Source organism: Meles meles, chromosome 10, assembly GCF_922984935.1.
Source record: "Meles meles chromosome 10, mMelMel3.1 paternal haplotype, whole genome shotgun sequence".
In the NCBI taxonomy this organism is placed as follows: Eukaryota; Metazoa; Chordata; class Mammalia; order Carnivora; family Mustelidae; genus Meles; species Meles meles.
In genome coordinates this window covers 37,805,244-37,825,743 of record NC_060075.1, presented here as the reverse complement: position 1 = coordinate 37,825,743, position 20,500 = coordinate 37,805,244, and the positions used below count along the sequence as shown (strand labels likewise).

At 41.6% G+C, this 20,500-nt stretch overlaps 1 protein-coding gene across 4 annotated transcripts in view; it reads right to left on the bottom strand.

Annotated features, from left to right (window-relative positions):
• DOCK4 (dedicator of cytokinesis 4) overlaps nt 1-20,500 on the bottom strand; it is a 432,562-nt gene that overhangs the window by 410,885 nt on the left and 1,177 nt on the right. The window lies entirely within an intron of this gene.

Genomic DNA, 20,500 nt, shown 5'->3' with positions numbered 1-20,500 from the left:
ACGACAGACTCCACTTCACTGTCACACAGAAGCATCACAAAAGAAACATCTGACTTGAAGTGTAATAAAGCATATACTCCAAAGTGTCTTTCATTTTTCTTTTTTCCTTTTTGAGCAAAAGGCATAAGCTACTATGCATATTTTGGCAAGTTTCAGGCAGCATGGCATTGGCCCACCTCATAAACACCCGGTTTCATGGAGATCAGCAGGTGACTCCTTCCTGACAGGGGCGCCCTGCTCCTACAGTCAGAGGCCTTGGTCAATGGCTCCCAGAAGCGTAAGCCAGACCATTCCCGAGGGGCTTTGCAAGTCTGCTCCTTCACAAACCCCTGTGTGACCCCCGTAACTCCTCATAGGGGCTCGCAGCAGGTCTTGAGAGAAGGAGTTATGGATGGTATCATGAACAATTATTCCAACTAGAGCTGATTTCCAACCTGACCTTAAGGTAGTAATTCTTTATGCTTGTAAAGCCCTTTATAATTTCCATGGCTTCACAAGAATGATCTCACCTGATCATGATAATTATATTGTGAATAAGCAAGTAGGTATTATTATCCCTGTTTACGGAGCAAGAAACTAAAGCTTAGCAACATTCCCGTACGTAGAACATTTTTAAATAAAACTGAGATGGGCTATAAAATGCTAAGGAATCCATAGGAAACCAGTAATACTGAACTACAGAGTAACCAGCACACACAGCACTAGCCATGTGGAGGCTGAGTTTGGTCTGGGGAACACAGTAACAAAGTATGGGCTGGCACACTGATATTCTCATCTACACGTGGTGGCCACCCATCGGGACCTGGTTTGGTCCACTACTCAGACATGTACCAATAATGGGGTAAACGGTCAAAGCCCTGCAGACAGAGAAAATATGTATACAAAGGAACAAACTGAGACAGTCCTTCAAACAAACAGCAGAGCTGGGCTGTCTTGACCTGTCACACTTTATTTGTGCTTTGCTGACGACTTTATTCCCTGTGCCTTCACTGTGTCATCGTTAAAATGGGAAACTATCTTCTATCTACTTCTAAGATGCTAAGAGGATCAAACAGGGCAAGTGAGAAGGCACTGCAAATTTTAAAAAGCCCCATATCCATGGAACAGGGTATTATTATTCTACACACAGAAAAGGTTTAAGCACTCAAGTTAAGCACTCAAAAAAAATTTAAGCACTCAAGTCATTTTCTGTCAGACCCGATGATGACTTCACAAGGGAGTTGGAACATGGGTCATCCTCAGTGAGCTCTCTGGGGCAAAAGTCACTTGAAATAAAAGAAATCCTCAGTCCGACTATGATACTAACCTTACAGGATGGTGTTATCATTACATCTCCCCAGTACAGCCATAGAGACCTCCCTCCGCCCCCATCCGAAGACCTGGCAGGTCTCTACCATTGTGCATTCTGTTTTCATTAACAGCCTTTCCCACCTTATGAGTGCACTGTCCTATACTGCCTTTCCTAAGTGGAATCCAGACTTTTCTACATGACCTGACAGATGATGATTAGCACAAGGAGGAAAGGTACCTGCTATCAGGGGCTGCAGCTGAGGGAAGGGGTCACTTCGGTAGATGTGTCCATCCCAGCTGCACACTTGGGGATCCTCCAACACCAGGCTCCTGGAAGCAGCCCCTGTTCAGCTCAGTCTTAGGCCAAACTGCCTTCTGATGAGCTCTGGGGCGGTGATGGGTTGACCTGGAGAACCTCACTAGGACATCATGCACACTCTCAGTAAGATCAAGGGCCCAGCCCAATGCAAAGGTTTCAAAATCACAGGCTGTCCAACCATTAGCCTTGGCTGTGTCAGTGAACAGCTTACACTCATTCATCCTAGTGGAGTTGCTGGTTTCAAAAGGAGTAACATGTACTGCAATTATAACTATGGATTTCGTCAACAGCTTACCTTTAGGATAATCAATACCCCAAACTCCTATACTACCACCAACAACCCACTACCACCAACAACCCAAATAAAATGAATTGGCAACAAAAACCCGACCAGGAAGACACTGTAACCCAGCGGTAAAGGCACTGGGGTTTGGAATGTGACAGAAAAGCAGAGCTCCACAGCTCATTAGCCTTGAAATCTCTGGCAGGTTCTGTAACACTTCTGTGCCTCAGTTTCTCATTTGTAAAATTGGGGTGAAACAGTACCATGCAGTTGGCCTGAGCAGAGAATGAAATGTCTATACAACCCTGGCATGGTGCCTGACACATAAATGAGTTTCAGTACTTGTTTATTACTATTCTATAAATGAGGTATTGCCTGTAATAGTCTAGATCATCACAAAATATGGTTGCACTAACAATTTCACATCAAATTAACATCAGTACCGAGGTAGAAATAGAAATGCAAGAATCTTCCCAGTACCCTTAATGAGACAGCCACAGAAAAACTGCAGGATTTGGACCTAAGGTTCACCAATTACGTCATAATAGTTTTCCCCTCTGAAAATAATATGACACACAAAAAAATGCCACTAACCCCTTTAGAGTACTGCAAGAACTCAGGAGGGTGACAGAGTTTCAGAGACCTACAGAAGGCGTAGCTTATTAGAGAAGCAAAGGTCCCCCAGCAAAAAAAGCCATGGCTATCCAAAAAAAAAAAAAAAAAAAGAAAGAAAGAAAAGAATAATCAGAAGGGTGTCCCTAATTATACATTTTTGTACACATTCATGTATTTGTTTCTCTTTTTATTTAAGATTTTAATGTGAGAGAGAGAGAGAGAGAGAGAGAAAGCATGCACATGCACACAAGCAAGGGGATGGGCAGCGGGAGAGAGAGAATCCCAAGCAGACTCTGTGGACCCTGACGCAGTGTTTGATCCCATGACCCCGAGATTATGACCTGAGCCAAAACCAAGAGTCAGACCCCTAATGGACAGAGCCACCCAGGAGCCCCATTACTTTTTTTTTTAAATTATGTTAATGAGGTCTGGGGGGAGAACTAAATGTTTTAAAAGTTATCTATGAGATACCTCAGCATTTGTCAGTTAGTTGCCTTTTTCTTTTAAATCCTCCTTAAAATGTGCAATTGTCCAAATAAATTTTAAGTATGCCAAAATACTAAGAAATTACAAAACTCAATACCAAAATAATTCATGTGTTACAACCGTAATTACTTCTATAGTTAGAAAATTATTATCCTCCTGAGAAAATCCTGGCAAAGTGCTTAAACCATTTCCCTTCTGAGGGAATTTAGGAGGAACAAATGAAAATTCAGAGTTCAATCACTTTGATGTCCCCATGCCTAAAAAGACTTTATCTCCATCAATTACCTAGTGCAAATAATTTCAAATGCCTATGCTACAATATAATTCCCTAGCTTATGAGGTCTTCCTTCCACCTCTACCCCATTTTATTATCACACCTGTTTCTGTGGAGTAGAAAAGAAGGAAAGCTTTCTTCCGTTTCTATGCCCTCTGCTTTTTGCAACTCTTTGTCTGATTTACTCCAGACAACCAGAGCCAGAGAGGAAATGAGAAGGAGAGAAGAGAAAGGAGGGTTTGGTTTTGCTCTCAGAAGCCACCATTTCTCAGTTGGAAAATAAGGATGTCATGCCATGATGACATTTTGCCTTGTGTCACAATGATTAATAGTCCTAATTTTTTCCAATTAGAGAAGTAATCTCAACCAGTCAGTGGAATCTGACCAGTCTTGCGCAGTGTGGCCTTTGAGTGGTATAATTTGGATGAAATGAGATCAAGGATGATTCTTTTCTTTTTGACAGTTAAGTGTAATATATTTCCATCCCTGCGCTCTTTTTTCACAACTAAAAAAAAAAAAATGCTTTTCAGAAATAAATTATGTCCAAATCTGATGCCCTCAACCAATTTGTTTTCTTTGAATTGGTACAATGTGACTTGAAAATAGACAATGGGATTTAGTTTATTCATTTGAATAAGTTAATAACCCTGGCAAAAGCCTATTAGGGACAGAAAGACTTAGGGGAATACAGTGGCTTAATGTGATATTTATCAAACACTTAACAAAATTCACAGAACCAAACTCCACAGGGAATTGACCAAAAGGTTTGAGATAACACATTAAAGTGCGAAGGCAGTAAGTGGTCTGGCACAAGTGGCCACCAGAAAGAGTAAGGGTCTCACTTCACCTTCAGTTACCTAAACACAAAGTGAAACACTTCAGAAATAGAATACTCCAGTCAGTTCCACTGACATCTAGTCAGAGTCCCCAAGGAAATCTCGAACTTACAATGGAATTCTAGAATTTCAAGGAATACTGGCAATCCCTCCATCCAAGTCTCACTTTACATGAGACCTTAAGAAGTCCCTAAGACATAAACACCCTCACACCATTCATACGGTTACTATGAAAGCATCAAAATTAGAACCCTAGGCTCCTCCTCTCATAAACTCCCATGAGCCCTCTGAATTAGGTTCTTGATACTACGATGGTATCAAACTAATGCTTTTTTCAGACATGGAAGCTTTACTGCATCAATATAAATGCGCAAACTGTATCTCATGGCAAATGTAATAATTCCACGATAATTCGTACCCCCCAAGCCAGAAGACTTCTCCAAGGCCAATGAAAGCAGGAAGATGTCAGCTCATCAACAGAATTCGGACAGTAATTTCAAAGTCTGCTGTAAGAGAAATTTAGCTGCAGTACTCTAGCCTCCTTCCAAGGCATTCTGCCAAGTCAGTGGTTTTCAAACTTAGGTTTTCACAGTCAAGTTTTTGTTTTTGTTTTTGTTTTTTAAGTGAATTCTTGGCTAGAACCCCAACATATAAAGCCAATAAAAACAGCATTTTACTGTAATAAATTTTATATTTTCAAAATTTTATCTGCTCAATATCAATTAAGAACAAGGATCAGGGTTCCTGTTAGCTCTTATCACACTACTACGCGATCAGAAAGAGAGTATCCCTTCTTGTCCGAGGCAACATTCCCAAACCCAGACACCTTGTACAGAACACAACCTGCAGTCACACCAACGGGGCATGACAGATGGCTTCTAATAAAATGTTCTCATGAATAAGGCTGATCTCACGGAAAAAAAAAAAAGAGAGAGAGAGAGAGAAGGAAAGAAAAGCTGGGGCACCTGGGTGACGGACACTGGATTTGATCAGGTCCTGATCTCAGGGTTGTGAGACTGAACCTGAATCCAGCATAGGCTCTGAGCTCAGCAGGGAGTCTGCATCCCTCCTCCCTCTCCCTTTGCCCCTCCCCCTGTGCGTGCTCTCTCTCTCTCTCTCTAAAAATAAATTTTTTAAAAATGAGAAACTATGAATGACAAGTGTAGTGTATCTCTTCAGCATGTCATAGATCTCCATATTTTTTTGGTTACAGTAGAGTGACAGGGCTGTTTCTCACCAAAGGCTAAGTGCATACTTGGTAGCGGTTTTGGGGGGATTTTTTTGTCTGTTGATCAGTGCCTTGCAATCTTAGGATACTTTTACTCTGAAAAAGCAGCAGCATGAAACTTCTGTTGCAAAGCTGAATCACTGACAAGTCGAGAAAAGAAAAAAAAACGAGCAAGAAGCACTAAAAATGTTTAAACAGACTCTTACCTGTAGAGAACAAACTGGTCAACTAGAGGGGAGGTGGGTGGGGGGTGGGGGAAGCAGGTGATGGGCATTAAAGAGCGCCCTTGCCTCCATGACCACAGGCTGATGTCTGGAATTGCTGAATCAGTATACGGCACACCTGAACTCACATTTTGCTATATGCTAACTAACCCGAATTAAATAAAAACTTTAAAAAAATGTCTAAGATACAGTTTTAGCTAGAAGACTTTCTACAATTGCTGATCACTTGGTGGCCAGACCGTGTGACAAACAGATGTGCCCCAGCATCGTCCGGCATGTGAAGAGAGTCAGGCATCCAGCCACGTGCTGTTGTGGAGACTTGATTTGTGAACAGTCCATTAACAATTGAGACCTACCCACACAGACTCAAAATCTATTTTATTTTTCATAGTATAAATCATATTATAAAGTACGTACTAAATAGTAGACTAACCACAGAGGATACAACAGAAAAAAATCCAGCCCTGTCTTCACACACGTGAGTGCTTAGCAGTGGATCTCGTCACGAAAGAGCACTCACCTTTTTTGTTTTTATTCTCTATGTGGATTTTTTAAATGCCAATTTTATAGGGTCACAAAACAAACAAAACTGTGCTGTTTCAGAATGTATGTAGGTCATTTCAGAGATTCTTGACAAATTCTGTCACTTCTCTGACAGATATCTGTCTTCCCCCGGACCAACACTGGCGGATGCTGGTGACATTTTCCCCCGCCAGTCTAGTCGCTTCATCTTCTCAGAGGCTGGTTTATGCATTCTACACAACCTGGTACAGAAACCTAACAACTAACGACAACACACTAAGCCTAGAGATCTCCCCTTCTTCCAAGTAACCCATTCACTCTGGTCTGAAGGTTCATACCCTCCTCTCCAATTTGTATACTGAAATCCTAATGCCCGGTGTGATGGTATTAGGAAGTGAGGCATTTGGGAGATGTTTAGGTCACAGGGGTAAAGCCTCATGAATGGGATTAATGCTCTTACAAAAGAGACCCCAAAGAGCTCCACAGGTTCTTCTACCAGGTGAGGACAAAGCAAGAAGTCTGTAGTCCAGAAGAATGTGTCCCCAGAACCTAACCATGCCAGCACCAAATCTCTGTGGATTATAAAGCTATCTCATCTGTGGTATTTTGTTACAGCAACCCAAACAGACTAAGACCATTCGTTCACTGATTCATCACTTCCTGGGCCTACTCAAAGCTGGCTCTGTATTTATCATCCAGGGAAATCGAAGCTGAAGAGCACAGCATCTCCAGCTTCCAAGGCTTCGTGAGCCTGTAGCAATGGTAGACAGTGTTGAACGGCAGTAGGAAGAGTCCTGAGAGAGGCAGCTGCAGGCACAGATGAGGAACAGGGGACAAGAGTTTTCATTTCTGGGGCGCCTGGGTGGCTCAGTGGGTTAAAGCCTCTGCCTTCGGCTCAGGTCATGATCCCAGGGTCCTGGGATCGAGCCCCGCATCGGGCTCTCTGCTCAGCAGGGAGCCTGCTTCCTCCTCTCTCTCTCTGCCTGCCTCTCCGCCTACTTGTAATTTCTGTCTTTCAAATAAATAAATAAAATCTTTAAAAAAAAAAAAAGAGTTTTCATTTCTGTGAGCAGTCAGAAATGGAAGCTCTTACAGACACCATAGTTAGGCTTCCCAAGTAAAGCAGGGGAAAGAGGGTGGTCAAGCAAGGCAGAATTCCAGGAAGGAAAGAGACCCGGAGTCTGAGAAAAGGTAAGGGGTTCCCTAGGATGGAGCCCAAGGTATGGGAGAAAGAACCACCTGACGCTAGACCGGACTGCAGACGGAAGCCAGGGACCTTTTTTTTTTTTTTTAATATTTTATTTATTTGACAGAAATCACAACTAGGCAGAGAGGCAGGCAGAGAGAAAGGAGAAAGCAGGCTTCCTGCTGAGCAGAGAGCCCAATGTGGGGCTCGATCCCAGGACCCTGGGATCATGACCTGAGCCGAAGGCAGCGGCTTTAACCCACTGAGCCACCCAGGCGCCCCACCAAGGGCCTTTTAAGAAAGGCCTTGTGAGGGGCGCCTGGGTGGCTCAGTGGGTTAAAGCCTCTGCCTTTCACTCAGGTCATGATCCCAGGGTCCTGGGATCAAGACCCGCATCGGGCTCTCTGCTCGGCGGGGAGCCTGCTTCCTTCTCTCTCTCTCTGCCTGCCTCTCTCCCTACTTGTGATCTCTATCTGTCAAATAAATAAATAAAATCTTAAAAAAAAAAAAAAGAAAGAAAGGCCTTGTGAGCCATGAAAGAACTCTACCCTAACTACAAAGGAAACACCATAGGTATTGTTTCTCCAGATGCACCAAACAAGAATTCACTTTGCAAAAACACATCACTTGCACTTTAATGCACAGCATGTTCTCGAGAAAGAAGAGACTACGTAGGAGACAAATTAAGAAGGTACTGCAGTAATTTAAACAAGGGGTACCTCTCCAGCACACCAAGGCTGTATAAGGCACCAGCTTACTGGCTCTGCATCATGAGGCTTCCCCAAGCACAGATGGGGCAGAGTGAGAAGTCCAGGTCCATGAGAAGCTAGAGCTACCAGCATCAGCCTCACAGATGAGGACTTCCGTAGTTCTGATCATCAACGCTGATGCTCCCTTCCTTCTACCTCTCCTTCTTCTAGTCTCCAGACACACATCCCTGCTCACTGAGAACTTGGGGTTTTACTCCACGGTTCCTCCTTGTTGCTGGTCAGGCTTGGCTAAGGTCCACCCTCATTCACGGATACACACTTCTTTTTCTTCTGGTTACACAGTTTGGTCTCGTCCTTGCCTCTCAACCCCGCTTCCCCACACCCTTCTGGCACCATCAACTCCTGCCCCATCTGGTGGTCTCTCCAGTACCACTGTGCTCTATCCCACCCAGCACCTACAGGCAGATGGCACACAGTGCGGCTGACCACCACCACCAGAGACCAATGCTAGAACAAAAGGACAAGATGGGTACAGGTTTCCCCTGCTATCCTAAAGTACAGCAATCCCATGAAAACTTTCATAAGAAAGTTCATGAGAAAACGTGTAAGACAAAGAAGCAATTACCATTAATTTACATGGAAAATTACGAGTATGTCCAGACTCAAAAAAAATTAACTCCTCTTCAGCCTTTTCTGATAGGCAGCTTGATGCTCAGAGGCTGAATGTGGTTCCAGGGGAAGTGCTTGGTGGCGCCACTCTCCAACAGCTCTCTGCAAAACAGATGCTGAACGGTATTTTCACTTTCTGCCCCCCCCCCCCTTTTTTTTTGTAAAAACAACAATCCTCTTTGGATTCCGTTCACTCTGCAAAAACAGGTACTACTATAGGTCTGTCATAAAAGGGAAGTGGTATAGGGCGAACTTTTGCAAACTAGGGGATACCCATACTTATTGCACAGAATGCTAGTATTAACACCAGCATCTCATTTAAAAAGTCAAGAATGGTGAGCAATGTCTTCACCACTGTCCATGGAACCCCAAAGCCTGGGGCTAGGTCTCCAGACTTGCTGTAGGCCTCACTGTGTGCACAGAAGATGGTGGTACCATGAAGGGGCTACAGGCTACAGACTTGGACAGTGTGTCCAAATCTCAGCTCTGCCACATACCAACTGGGTCACCTTGAACAAATCACTCATCCTCTCCAGACTGGCACTAAGGCTTCAGTGTGTTTGCATGGGACCAATTCCACAGGCATACAAACATTCCATCTTTTAAGTTTCTTCTCTGCTTATCCACTCTTACTTTTCTGTAACTTAAACATGTACTATGGTTTTTATTTATTGTTTCAAAATTTTAAGAAGAGTGAGAAATACTGAATTTATCTTTCTTCCTCTGCCCAATCTTAGAAGGAAACTACAAGAAATAGCAAACCATTTTCTAAGGTACTTAACAGGGTGAGGTGAAAGGATTGTGCTGGCGGGACAGGGTAAGGGGACATGGTGGGTGGGACATTGAAAATGCCCAGTAGGAAGAGGAAAAAGGTTTTCCAGCTATTTAAAGTACAACATGGCTCAGGTGTTTATATTGGACAGCTGGTGACTCACTTCTATGCAGAGTATCTCAAACTGAAACTCCTATTCTTTTGTACAAGTTCTGAGTTTTCCAGGATATGAGACACTCCCTCCACAGGGCTGTTTCCTCAGGCTCACAAGTGAATAATACCACCATCCCAAGTCCTTATCTTCATTTTAAAGCTTGAGGTGAAATAACTGTCTTAACCTTCACACTGATTTCTCTGTTTATGCACTGCCTTACTGAATTTGGTGGGGTGAGGGGGGCTTACTGAATTTTTAAAAAATAAATCACACCTATCTTGAATAAATGTATAAATTAAATGAGATAAAAATATGATACATGTCTCGATTTATTACTTGTTCATGGATCCAGATCTATACCTCCTTATATGCCCCACCAAGCTAGCACACTGCCTTATACATAGCAGGCATACTCAATAAATAATCATCCAATGTAAGTTTCTCCATCAATGAGTCACAGGATAGGACATTCCTTTATAGTTACCACTAAGGAAAACAAAAATAGGTAGGAAGTGAATTCTTAGAGGGATGTAATACCAGCTATCAGGAAAAACACATTTAAGGATAGAAAATGGGGGAGGGGGAATTTCCCCAAATATTGCTTTATTCTCCTTAGGGAGCTGGCATTCAATACCCAGGCCAGCCTGTCTGTCTTTCTTTTTTCTTTCTTTCAAGATTTTATTCGTTTGTTTGAGAGAGAGGGACAGAAAGAGCACAAGCAAGGGGAGAGGCAGAGGGAGAAGCAGACTCTCTCCCAAGCTGGGAGCCTCACAAGGGGCTCGATCCCAGGACCTGGAGATCATGACGTGAGCGAAGGCAGATGCTTAACCATCTGAGCCACCCAGGCCTTTCAAAAACAAAGGATGCCAAAGTGATGTATCCAACCGAATTTCCGTATAATAAAACGGCATCTACCTGTTCAAATGCTAGCCTCAATGGTCAGACCTATCACCTCAGGTTCTTTGTAAGTAATTACAACAGGAAGAAAAGAAGCATCTCAAGATCCTACTTCCCAGATGCTTTCTAGTTGGAAGCTCTGCAGGCATCCGAAGTAGTCTGATGCCTTAAGACAATGTAAGCACCTTTGCAAAAATGCCATTATTCAAATAAACATATGCCCAGAGCAGATAATCATCATCAAACAGTCTGACTCAGCTAAGTCCGTGCTTCTGTGGGTGGGCTAGGGGGCTCAGACCTCACCCAGGACAAGGATCTACACTGATTACATCTGTCACACTGAGGTCCAGGATTCAGCTTCTATTTACTTTGTCCCTGTTCCTAGTACCCAAGACTGTTTAGATCCACTGTGTTAGCTCAGGCTGCCATAACAAAACACTATAGATGAGGTGGTTTAAATGCCAAAAACTTATTTTCACAATATTCTGGAGGCTAGGAGTGTAAGAACAATGGCCGGCAGGATCAGTTTCTGTCCAGAGACCTCTTCCTGGCTGATGGCTAGCTGCGCCTCACTGTGTCCTCAAACACTAAGGCATGCATGTGCACAGAGAGCAAGCAAACTCTCTAGGGTTTCTTAAGAGAACGCTAATCCTAGCCAATCAGGGCCCCACCTTTGTGCCCATGTTTAGTTATTTCTTACCTCTTTACTCCAAATATAGCCATGCTGGGGGTAGGAGCTTCCATATGAATTTGAGCGGTGGGGACACATAAACATTCAATCTGTAACATCCATGAATAAGAAATTATTCCTGATTGCTAACTAAAACCTTTTTGACTTGTTGACTCTGTGGATGAATTTCTCTTGCATAAATGATCCCAGGGTCCATGAGTTCACAGAACATGGGAAAGTGAGCAATAATACCTACATTCAAAGTTCTCTAAATCAATACATCATGGAGAGAACAGCATTTTTATCTTAGGTGAGTTTGTCTGAAGCTCTTTTTCAAAGAAGGATCAGGGGTCTTTTTCAAAGAGTTCTACCTCAAGGTCATCTGAAAGCACAAATTCACTGGGGCTGAGGAAGCATGAACAGGGCAGAGCCATCACAATAATCAAGACGATACACCAAGGAAAGCCACTTTGAAACTCTGGAACAGAGTACTTCCTGGATATAAATGACTAAGTAAATTCAGGCATTTCAGACTCAGCTTCCATCAGTCTAACCTCTAATCCTGGTCAGCTATTAGAAGAGAATAGATCATTATCTGATTGTAAAAGTAGAAACGCAAAACAAACCGCCATTTCTCAACTGAAACAATTGGTTATAACAACACAGCAACTTTTGTAATTTTGTATCCCCATTCTTCACTTAAGTACTTTCCCATTTCAACATTCATCACTGTATTTTTAACATAACTTATACCTAGTGTTCCAACATGGAGCCAAGAATGCAAATATTTGGTCGTCTGAATCAATTTCTATAAATCACAGCTGGGAGTATTCAGTGAAAATTAATACAAATACAATTCTCCTAAAAAAAAAAAAAAAAGCAAATTGAAGAAACAACAAACTTTTACTATGTGCGTAATTTTATAGGAATACCCCTATCTTTTGTTAGGGTTTATTATCCAGATTTCTGGAGAAAAATCTCAATAATTTCTTGTATCTTCATTCATTCTACAACCACCCATTCATGTTTGAATTTTCATGTTTCCTTGAGAGCCTAGGTAACCTCTCTTAGGCTTGCCATCATGGAAGCTCTACCACCAACAGACTCTTCAACCAGCTTTGGACACCTCAGGAAAATTACCAACAGGCTCTCTCCTCTCCGCAGGACCCAGGTGAGGGCCATTTTTGGTTGCCTCACATACACACATGCCCATGTTACTGAACATGTTTACCTACGGTGACCAGTGACAGACAAGATACTTTATTCTGGAGAAAAGAAAAAGAAATAGAATCCAATCTCTACATTTCTGCTTAAAGATTTCAAGGAGACATTTTTAGGTTAATGGCCAACTAAGACTTACAAAATAAACAGATTGCTTGATTTATGAAAATGATTCACAACTTGGGGGAGGAATGGTTATCCAATTCATCAAGAGAAAGTCTTGCTAACTTCATATCCAAAAGAAACCCCACCAGCCTCCTCTTTCTGGCACGCTCACCTGGGACACGAATAGGGGTGGATAATACACATATGTACTTGCAATTTCCAACAGCCTCCCTATGTGAATGTCATGCTTTCCCCTCTTCCTCCCCAGCTGAGAAACAGTCATGTTTTAGTTTATTACTAAGTGACAGATGCCTGTTTCCAGATTTAGTAGCTTTCCTTCTTTTTAGGGACACAAATGTGACCACTGGTTCTTGAAACTCCCTGCAGTGCTTTGAACATGGCTGAAAATAAAAGTATGTATTGAGTCCCCCTTACAGGCCTTCCTTCAAAATCTGGTTGATGCACACAGCTCTGAGCCAAGTTCCCAGCTATAAGCCATCATGTTCCATGTGCCATGGTTTTTGGCAATTCAGATGAATCATCTTTTATCCCACTACCCATCACCAAGAGACTGCAGGCAAAACTACAATACCCAACATGCTTTGTTACTGCAGCCCTTCAAGGGCACCCATGAAATCACTTTTCTTATAGAGACCACAGTACACTTCTCAAAGACAAAGTGGCATCTTCCATAGACTCCTCGCTACCCACCCCCACACCCCCTTCCCATCCCAGTTGTTTCTGGAAATGGTTATCCATCAATGGAAATATAAAGATGAGGTGGAGAGAGAAGGCCCATAGATGCCTCAAGCAGGAAACACTCCAAGTTGAAAGTACTGACCTGACCTCTAAGCTGGTGGGTGACATGGGGAGAGCCGATGGTCCTTCTGCCCAGGTCACTGAAGCTGCTCTTCTTAATGAAGGAAAGCAGAGAGAAACCACCAATTGGTTTCCTTAATCCAATTCCACTTGCCTTGGGGAAATATACTCCCAAACGGTGGCAACAGGCTTCATGTCAGATTTGATTTTTAATATTATCAATGTTTGCCTCTTTGTGTGCATTTATTGATATTTCAGTGGGAAGTTATGACAGCCTACATTAGGCGAAGGGAGCCCAATGCAATCTTAAGCTGGAATTCCTTACTTCAAATGACATGATTTTCAGGAGGGCAGTAGTATAACTTAATGAATTCTAATGTTGACCTTGTGGTTCCTAAGAGGTATTATATATTTAACACACACACACACACACACACACACACACACACACACACACATAAAATCTATATGTATTAATATACTGCTTTGGATATCTGAGCATTTTCCCATTTTTAGATATGTGTATGTACTTATATGCTATCTGAAGGATGTATAAATCTTGCTTATTAAAATATTTGTTCATTCTGTTTTTCAACATCCTGTCAGTGAAATCTCACAAACATGCAGAATCTGGCACGAGATACTTGCTTAGGAGAGAACTGTCACAGAAATAGAGGCAACTGATACCTTGGCCAGGCAAGGCACTAATGGGAAGCAAGAAAAGACCATAAAAATTTAGTTTACTACCAACTCTACCTGACAGGTAATATTTCTTTCTTTAGAGTCCCCTGTACCCATATTAATAAAGTGCTCTAAGACGACTGCTCTTTAGAAATTTAGGGTCTGTCGCTTTAAAATTTAGAGTGAGAAAGCAGACTACATAATCAAAGTCAATACAATGAATAAAGTCTTATCTGGGTCAACCACTTCAATCATCACACATAAACCAAAAAACTCTATAACCACACTCTCTTCTCCAAAGACTCCCTCCTTTGCTCCCGGCTGACGACCTACCAGCTACTGCCACCTGAACATTTGACAGGTATGGTAAATTCAAGGTGGCCAAATGAAACTCAATCTTACGCCATAAACCTGCCACGCCTACAAAAATGTCTCATATGTTTTACCCATTGTTGCAGGCAGAAACCGGAGAGACACCCTAAACTTCTTCCTTACACCATAAACCTGCCTCGCCTACAAAAATGTCTTATATGTTTTACCCATTGTTGCAGGCAGAAACCAGAGAGACACCCTAAACTTCTTCCTTTCCCTAACTCCTCATATCCAATCACGAAGCCTTGTTGCTACCCATCTTCTAACCATCTCAGATCCATCCGGATTTCACCATGCAAGGTTTGCTAAACTGGTTCCAGCACTCTCTCAAGTCATTTACTGCAAGAATCTCTTTTCTCATTTTTAAGCCACCCCCCCCCCACAAGCAACAATATGTGTGCTTTAAAGTTTCATACAGCTCATATTTCCAACAAAGGGAGTTTTTAAAAAAAGAATTTGCTGATAATCTCCATGTTGTAGCAGAAAGAATTATTCTCATCTGTGTATTAACTGCATCTTCTCTATATGTTGTATCTTCTACAGTTTCAGTTATAGTCGAGGGGTGCCTGGGTGGCTCAGGGGTTTAAGAGGCAACTCTTGATTTCAGCTCAGGTCATGATCTCAGGATAGTACAATCAAGCTCCATGTTGGGCTCTGTGCTGGGCATGAAGCCCGCTTAAGATTCTCTCCCCCTACACCCCTCTGCCCTGTGTGCACGCTCTCTCTCTTTTAATTAAAAAAAAAAAAAAAAAAAAAAAGACAAATTAAGGCATCAAGCTGCCTTAAAAAAAAAAAAAAAGTTATGTAACCTGCATTGCTCCTTCCAATAATAATCAGCAAGCAACATGAGAAAAAGCAAAAAATGATGATGGGTGGTAGTGCTACAACTGATAATATACTCAGTATGTTTACTGTCTTTATTCTTGTTACAGGGGCCAGAGATCATTCTCAAAGGAAATCATGTAGAAAACATCCCAAATTGGTCACTAAGTAGTACATACCAATCCTTTGTCAAAAAGATCCTAGTTGGAAGACACACATGAACTTGAAGAGACAACTTATACAATGCATGTGATGACTTTGGATATTTGTTTTATCTATAATAAGAAACAGTACATAAAGAGGCAGATTTTGACAACACTGAAGGAAAAAAGTTATGTATGGTTACTAAATTCTAAGTCAAAAATAAACACAAACATCTAACTGTTAAAAAAATCAAAACAAAAGAAAAAAAAAGTCACAAATGAACTTGACCAGAAACCCAAAAAAGTCTAAGTTCCAGTCCTTCCTGTGTAATAAATGTAGTATCCAGAGAAGTGCTTTTCAAACTGTGAGTCAGGATGCACTAAGAAGTCATTAGGTCAAGATAATATGAACTTTTTTTTTATGATAAAGAATAGAAGATCACACAGAATATGAGCACATATTGTTGTATTCTTATGCGTGTGGGCTGGTGCTGATGGTATTTGTGTATACACATCAAATGAGGAAAGTAAATGTATTTTCTATTATGAATGATATTATGGATTAATTGGATAAATCTATTTCCTATTCAATGTATTTCCTAGCCAAGATTAAAAGTCACTGACATTAAGTCACTTAATCTCTATGAAGTTGCTTCTTCATCCCTTATATGGAATTTACCATTCTATTTCAGAGAGTATACCCAAATAAAATAACTTCATAGTATTTTCTTCAGCTATAAAGCATTGTATTAATATGTTAGAATTACAGCATTTTGGTTGGGATTCCTTAGAGTGTAATGTTTCCCTGCCATGTATGCTCACAGCACGAGGTCATTATGCTAGAAATTTGGACATCCTGAATCAAAGATAATTCTGAAAATGTAGTCTCCAAAAGGGTAAAGCTGAAGACAGGAAAGCCTAATGTTTCTCAAAATTTGTAAATCTCCTTCCCAGGAAACCAACCACACTGCCTCCAGGAAAAAATGACAGAACAAACAAACAAAAAACAACACTAAAGAGGAAGGGTAGTATCTCTGTGTTTCTAATGCCTCGTGAAAGAATCCCCCCTTAGGAGAATGGCCAAAAGAGGGAAACACATTTAGAGGCTATTCCCCTAAGAACATCAGCTGCCATCCTGTCTGCACAGCCCTTCAGTGGTACTTTTTTTTTTTTCAAAGATTTTATTTATTTATTTAACAGAGAAAGAGAGATCACAAGTAGGCAGAGGCAGGCAGAGAGAGAGGGGGAAGTAGGCTCCCTGCTGAGCAGTGAGCCCAATCCAAAGACCCTAACACAATGACCTGAGCAGAAGGCAAAAGCTTAACCCTCTGAGCCATCCAGGCGTTCTACTTCAGTGGTCCTTTGCCTGGAGATATAAATCACTCCTCTTTGCTTCCCATTTAAAGTGGAAAATCCTGTGCCAGGCTCTAAGTGCCACAAATAATTTCAGGCAGCACATCACTATTTAGCTATGCATGTTATCTGGACACATGGTACCACAAATAGGAAACATTTCAAGAAACTAGTAGCTAAAAAACTGAAAACAGCTAAGAGGACAGAACCTCGCTTATAACTCTCCCACACAAGCTACCATCTTTTCCTTTTTCAAGGAAAAGATATCCTAAAGATCCTGTATAATACAAGAAGGTACCTCTTCCTCTAAAACAGAGGAAGCTTTAAAAAGGAATGGGATTCCTACTTGAATGTGTTCAGAATACTTCAAGAGAAATGGAGGACAGGAATACTTTTAAGAACTCAGTGATGGAAGTGCTAAATATTTCATTTTTATTTTTTTATTTTTATTTTATTTTTTAAATTTAATAAAATTTATTTTATTTTATTTTTTAAAGGTTTTGCTTTTTTATTTGACAGAGAGAGTGAGAGAGCACAAGCAGAGAAAACAATAGAGGGAGAAGGAGGCTCCCCACTGAGCAAGGAGCCCTATATGGGGCTGGATCCCAGGACTCTGGTATCATGACCTGAGCTGAAGGCAGGCACTTAACCATCTAAGCCACCCAGGTGCCCCTAAATACTTCATTTTTTTTTTGTTAAGATTTTATTTATTTATTTGACAGAGATCACAAGTAGGCAGAGAGGCAGGCAGAGAGAGAGGGGAAGCAGACTCCCTGCTGAGCAGAGAGCAGGATGTGGGGCTCCATCCCAGGACCCTGGGATCATGACCTGAGCCAAAGGCAGAGGCTTTAACCCACTGAGCCACCCAGGCGCCCCTAAATAGTTCATTTTTAAAATGATACTCATAACCCTCAGATAAGCTCATTCCGAGTTTTGTTTCTTGTCAGACTCATGGATTTTTTGCACTGACCAATCCAGCATATAATCTCCCTCTAAACTCACACATGTTAAATATCTGGCTGGCGTTGAGAAGCACACAGTTTGCAGCCCAGTAAGGCGTGTTGGCTCACCTGGGGAGCCTGTGCATACATGGATACTGAACAAATGTTCAGTACAGAATACGGAAATGTATCTTCAATGGTCATAATGTAACTTTCTCTGTGACTAATTCCCATCCCTTTAAGGGAGGGAAGGGAGGTATGACTGATGAGGGCATGCCGGAAGCAGATAGTGATCCTAAGGAAATTTGCAAGGGTGGGGGGCGGTTGCCTATCAAGAATGCTTTTGTCACTGCCCAAGGAGCTCCTCCTAGAGAAAGAGAATCAAACAAATTGAAAAATGAATAACTATCACCTGGGTTCTGGCAGCCTGCCAGGTAGCTTTTGCTTACCTTTGATGTTAATTAAAAAAACCATGTGGTATGGTCACAACAAAAGTGTCTTTCTTATAACAATCTCTACACCATGGAGGTATTTTTCTAACCAAAGGACACATTTGTTTGGAAGAGCTCTCAAGAATTAATATTGGGAAGGACTTTGGATATCATTTGTTCGAAAGGCGGGCACTCAGAAAGGTTAAATGACCCACCTAAGGTCACACAGCTGGCAGCAGTGTCTAGCCTACGACCAAGAGCTAACCAGAATTTCCCAAGATAAAATATGTCTATCACTGTGCCTAGTAATATGGTTTCAAAGAGACAAGTTCCCCTATCCCTCAGGACTATAGCTTTATCACTATACCTTCTAATTCCCTAGAATCAGAACACTTAGGTCTATAAGTATACATTATTTTAAGACCACTCATCAATTGGATCAAGAATGCCCATATGTCATGGGGCACCTGGGTGACTCAGTGGGTTAAGCCCTCTGCCTTCGCCTCAGGTCATGATCCCAGGGTCCTGGGATCCAGCCCCACATCAGGTTCTCCGCTCCGCGGGGAGCCTGCTTTCTCCTCTCTTTCTCTGCCTGCCTCTCTGCCTACTTGTGATCTCTCTCAAAAAAATAAATAAAATCTTAAAAAAAAAAAAAAAAAAGGAATGCCCATATGTCAGGTTTGAAAAGGAATTTCTATCTCTGATACATCTTACTACAGGTATGAAATTTAATTTTATCCATATTAACAATATGTTGTTTGAAACTGAAACATAAATATATAAAGACATATAATTATCTCATATAATTGATGGTGGCGAAGAAGTATCATTGGAAAAATATACAATGTGCAGTATAACTTCAGTTATTTCAAGTTACAAAGACTAATTTATTTCAAAGAATGAGGAACTGAATTACTACTACACCTGATAACAACCAAACATTTTTGCCCGTAAAATATCTCTTCCTTAGTACTTATAAGAACTAGATGAGAAAAGCACATGTACTAACCAAGGTTTAAAAAAAAAAAAAAACTTGCAGCATAGACAGCTGCAAATAGTGCTCTCCATGGTGAGAAATAAAGTCCACACTTAAGTATCCTAGCAAAATTTTCACCACACACACACACACACACACACCCAAACAATGCACACGCCTAACAGATGGATTCTAAAGAACAGCTAAGCATTTCATAAGCCAAATGCTCAAAAATTAATGATAAAAGATTAACATTCCTGTATGTGATACTATATAAACAAGCAGACCCCTCTCCATCCTCACCTTTCAACTCAACCTCCTTTTCCCAACGCTGTGCTCACCCTTCCACCTCCCCCTTCTCTGCAACCAAATCACAACCACCCAAAAGCAAGGTGTCTGCTGCAGCCTAAAACCCTTGACCGATAATATCCGGTTTGCCATTCCAGGAAATCCCAGAGTGTGTTTTAAGCCTCTGCCCAAGGCTTATAAAGAAAGGAGAGAGAAAAACTAATCAATACCAGCACCCAGCTGTGACCTGGCACATAAAGAAATCAAGAAAATAAATCCCATCCATAATCTGTATAATTTAACACTTGGAAGAAAGCAACATCTGGGATCTACTCCAAGCGGGACAGTGTTGCTGGATGGATCTGTGCTTCCTGCACTGAGTGTTAAACCCAGTGAGTGACAAGGGGGACACTCCAGTCCCTCACCATTTCAGCAAAGGCAATATCTTTTCCTAGCAAGGGTTAATCTACCCAAAAAGGGAGTGGGAGGAGGGGACAGAAGGAAAATAATAGCCACCAACATCTACTCTTTGCCAGTACAGTGCCTGGCAAAGGTTCCTCCCCCCACTTTGAAGAGAGGGAAAAGTGGAACCCCTTCCCAAAGGTGGGTCTAGGACAAACTATTGTCTTGCTGAACGGTAACAGTCAGAATGAAAGCTAATGAAAATATAAGAATGACTTTGTTTAATCATACAGTCCCTTCAGTGGACTCCAAAGTCCTATCCCCATGGGAAGTTAAAAAAAAAAAAATCCCCTATGACTATGATTCCCTGGAAAGGTTTACCAGATTTTTTTAATTACAGGAAAATTAATTTAGAACACAAGCAGATACCTACACATTGTCTAAATCACTAGCTCTGTACCCAATTAAAAAAGAAAAAAAAGTACAGCAATCAGCAGGACAGAGCATTATAGGAAATAAAGATTGTTAGTAAAATCCCAAACGCTTCCAGCCTGTTAAACCTTCTGAGAGGTTATAATTGCATTTGGCCGCTGCAGGCTTGTCAGAAAGCCTGGCTTCTTAATAGCCACAACCCTAAAAGGACTAACTGTCAAGGGGAGACCCAGCTGAAATCAAACAACAAAAACGGGAACTGTAATCAGCCTGAAATGGGAGGAGGGAAAGGAAGGGAGACTCCTGTATTCATCAGTCAACATTAATGTCCTTTGTTGTTCACCTTTGCACAGAACAGCGAGCGCTACCCTGTTCCTTT